The sequence below is a fragment of the Tupaia chinensis genome, unplaced genomic scaffold (assembly GCF_000334495.1).
Source record: "Tupaia chinensis unplaced genomic scaffold, TupChi_1.0 Scaffold147880_1, whole genome shotgun sequence".
NCBI classification, from domain to species: domain Eukaryota; kingdom Metazoa; phylum Chordata; class Mammalia; order Scandentia; family Tupaiidae; genus Tupaia; species Tupaia belangeri.
The window spans coordinates 370,397-374,748 of NW_006207730.1; positions in this window are offsets into that span (position 1 = coordinate 370,397).

A 4,352-nucleotide genomic window follows, 5' to 3' on the forward strand; every position below is an offset into this window, starting at 1 on the left:
AGCACCTGCTGTGTGGCTTTAGGCAGCTTAACCTTTCAAAGTCTTGGTATTCTTACCTATAAAGTAGGAACAACACCACCTCTTTCTCAAAGTTGTTGCAAGGGATAAATAACATGACATTGGCTGTAAATTACCTAGCAGTAGCTGATACATCACAGGTGCTTCACAAATGTTAGTAGGTATTTAATCAGTGTTAATATCTACTCCTGACTCTCTAAGCTCCATTAGTAGTATAAAGTTGGTTTAAAGTTTTACTTGAAGGACATGTTATTAAAAGTTTCTCGCTTTAAACTCAGTATTTTAGGGGCCAGAAAGTAGCAAAGCAGTAATATAACTGGACATACATGGGAAAGTCCCAGGTTCCAGCCCTGGGACATCTCTCCATGTACCAGGTGCACAAGCATGTGTGCCCATATCCAAGGTGGCTTAATATAACTGGACATATATGGGAAAAGTCCCAGGTTCCTGACCTGGGGCATCTTTCTATGTAGAGATGCACAAACATGTGTGCCCATGATCCAAGGTGGCTGAGGCTGGGGGTGAATCATGGTATAAGGATCCTTTTGGGAGTGACTGTCTTTTTCTCTTTCTCATGTAATAAATAAATAAATAAATAAACTTTAAAAACTAATTCAATATTTTAGTTAACTTCATTTTAAACACTTATTTTTCTTTTTTAATAGGATAAATATATCTTTATTAATCAATGTTTTTCCTTTTTATTATTTTTAGTAAATTTTAATTATAATTTATGTATGTAATAATGTATGTAAGGCATGTGTACAGTGTACAATAATCAGATAAGGGATATATCCATATTACTCATCTTCAACATTAAACATTACATTATGTTGTAGACATTTCTTAGTAGTTCTATTAGTTTTTAAAAATACATATATATTAAATGATTCACATATATTTTAAAAATTTAGCTAGAGGGTGTGTTTGCTCACTAGAGAGAGACAAAGAAAGGGAAAGTAAGAAAGCACTCCCCAAGGAGCATGGCTATGCCACAATCCTTTTTCTTCCATTTCTCCCTCCTTTGGAACTTTGGGCATGCATGCACACATGCCTGGCATGTTTTTCAAGCTGCTAGGCCAGAACTGGAACCATGCAATAGGCAAAATAGAATTCAGCTGTTTTAACCATCATACCATGGGCTGGCCCAACTGTTCATACGTGTGTGTGTGAGTGTGTGTGTGTGTGTGTGTGTGTCTATTAGTTTTTGGACATAGGGTGTGTGAGCTCGCCAGAGAGAGACAAAAGAAAGTGAGAAATTATCTCCACTGGTATTCCTTTTTTTCATTCTCCTCTTGGAATTTTGGCCACATACAAACATGTGTCTTGGATGATTTTTAAGCCACAAGGTCCAGGACTCAAACTGTGATTAGCCATGTGGAAGTCCAGCACTTTAACCACCATGCCGCCTGCTGGCCCCCCCAATCATTCACATTTTTGACTCTGTTATGATACACCATCATATAGCCCCCTTCTTATTTACATGCATTCTTATGTCCATTATAAACCTTCTAATGAATTCCCCCCCATCCTCCCCAAAGCCTCTACTGGAATCTAACATTCCATTTCTATGCTTGCAAGTCCTTCAGTTGGTGCCATAGAGTGTGGACATTTCATATATGTTAAATATAAATAGAGGAATAAGGCATTTGTATTTTACAATCTGGCTTACTTCACTTAACATTGTATCTTCTAGGTTCATTCACTTTATGCCAAATTACAGGATTTTATAATTCTTTATGACTGAGTAGTATTACATTATGTATATGTACCATAGTTTCCCAATACATTCATCAGTTGTTGGGCACTTAGGTTGATTCCATTTCTCAGCTATTTTGAATGATGGTACAATAAACATGAATGTATAAATGGCTTTCCATCTGAGTGATTTCTTGTCCTTTGTGTATAGATCCAGTACTGAGATTGTTAGGTCATATGATAATTCTATTTTCAATTTTTGAGAAACCTCCATACTATTTTCTACAGTGGCTGTACCAATTTACATTCCTGCCAGCAGTGCACAGGGTTCCCTTTTCTCTTGAAATCTTGCAAAAGATTGTTATTCTGTTTTCTTTTTTTCAAGCCACAGGGTCCAGGACTTGAGCTGCTTAGCTGACCATGTGGGATCCAGCCCCATTTACCACCATGCCACGGGCTGGCCGCCATCTTCATTATTATTTTAAAATATGTATATTTATATCAAAGCCATTCTGATTGGGTTAGGTGGTTTTGATTTGCATTCCCTTTATGCTGAAAAGTTGAGCACTTTTTCATATGTTTTTAGCCATTTGTACATCTTCCTTCAAGAGTTGTCTGTTCAGATCACTTGCCCATTTTGATTGGATTATTTTTTGGGGGTGGGGGGTGAGCTATTTGAGTTCCTTTTATGGTCTTGTTATCAATAATTTGTTTAAAGTAGTTTGCTAATATTTCTTCTATTCTGTGGGCTGTTTCTTTATTCTATTGTTTCCTTTGCTATGCTGAAGTTTTTAGCTTGATGTAATCCCACTTATCTATTTTTGGTGTTAATGTCCTTGCTTTACGGGTGTTAGTTAAAAAATTCTTTGCCAACTCCAATACCTTAAAGCATCACTCCATTTTTTTCAGTAGTTTTATGGCTTTATGTTTAAGTCTTTTATCCATTCTAATTTTTTTGGGGGGGAGAGGTTTTTGCTATAGGGTGCATGTGCTCACCAGACAGAGAAAAACAGAGAGAGAGAAAGTGAGAAATCACCCTCCAGGGGGGATGGCCACGCTGCAATCCCTTCTCCTCCATTCTCCTCTCGGGATCTCGGGCACACACGCACATGCGCCTGGCGTGTTTTAAGCCACCGGGTCCAGGACGCGCACTGCAGTCAACTACATGGGACTCAAGCGACATAGCCATTTCGCTAACTGCTGGTCCCTCCATTCTAATTTTTATAAATGGTGAGAAATGGAGGTTTCGTTTCATTTTTCTGTAGGTTGGTATCTAGTTTTCCCAGCACCATTTGTTGAAAAAACCTATCTTTTCACCCCTAGATTGTCTTGTGCCTTTTGTCAAAAATTAGTTGGCTATATGTTCTAGATTTGTTTTTTCTGTATTCTCTATTTTGTTTTATTAGTCTATGTGCCTGTTTTTGTGCCAATAACATGTTGTTTTATTATTGTGGCTTTTTTGTGGGGGGGGAAAGAAGTTTTTGCTATAGGGCGTGTGCATTCACCAGAAAGACATAGAGAGACAGAGAGACAGAAAGTGAGAAATCACTCCCCAGGGGGTATGGCCACGCCACAATCCCTTCTCCTCCATTCTCCTCTCAGGATCTTGGGCACACACACACATGTGCCCAGTGTGAGTTTAAGCCACCAGGTCTGGGACTTGAACCATGGTCGACCGCATGGGAGTCCAGCAACATAGCCATTATGCCAACTGCTGATCCTGTGACTTTTGTAATATATTTTGAACTCAGGTAGCAAGATGCCTCCAATTTTATTATTTTTCTAGAGTATTATTTGGGTGACCCAGGGTCTTTGTGATTCTAGAGAAATTTTGTGATTGTCTTTTCTATTTCCCTGAAGAATGTTGCTGAAATTTTAATAACTATGAAAGAGAGACATGGCAATGTCCCTATTTAATAAATATCAAGTGTCCACACTCTATGGTAGAAATGGAAAAATTGGAGGATATAGAAGCAGGGAAAATGGTTGCAGATACTGGATGCAGTGTGGAAAGAGGTTGGGAGCTGGTGGGGGGTGTTGAGGAAGGGAATCAAAGAGAAAATTAGAGAGGCAGGACATCTGGGGAATGCAGAAGTGGAGGATTGTCTGTCGATGATACCATGTATATCTTTAACTGGACTAGTGTGCAGTGTTGGAAAAATTTATTTTATAAGCTGTGTTGTTATACAGTGATTCAATGTATAAAATAAATTAAAAAATGAAAAATAAATAAAATGCATATATCAAAAGAAAAAGTGACTTAAATTTGTACATCACTTTGGCAAATATTGACAGTTTTCTCCTTTATTTTATTATGGTTTGGATTATTTATTATAAGTTATTTATTTACATTCATTAACTATACATCAATACAGTATATAAAAAGATTTTCCATCCAGAATACACTGTATATTGGCTCAGTCAAGGATACTACCATACATGTTATCATCAACAAATACTTTTCCATTTCTTGTTTCTTGGATATTTTGCTTCTTTTTACCCCTCCCTTGATTCTCTCTCTCTCACTTCTGCCATTTCCCACCCTTAGATACACTGTCTCTGGTATCTACAATTACTTTCTATGCCCCCTTTTTCACATTTTATCGATTCACTATAGATCATAATTAATCTAAATA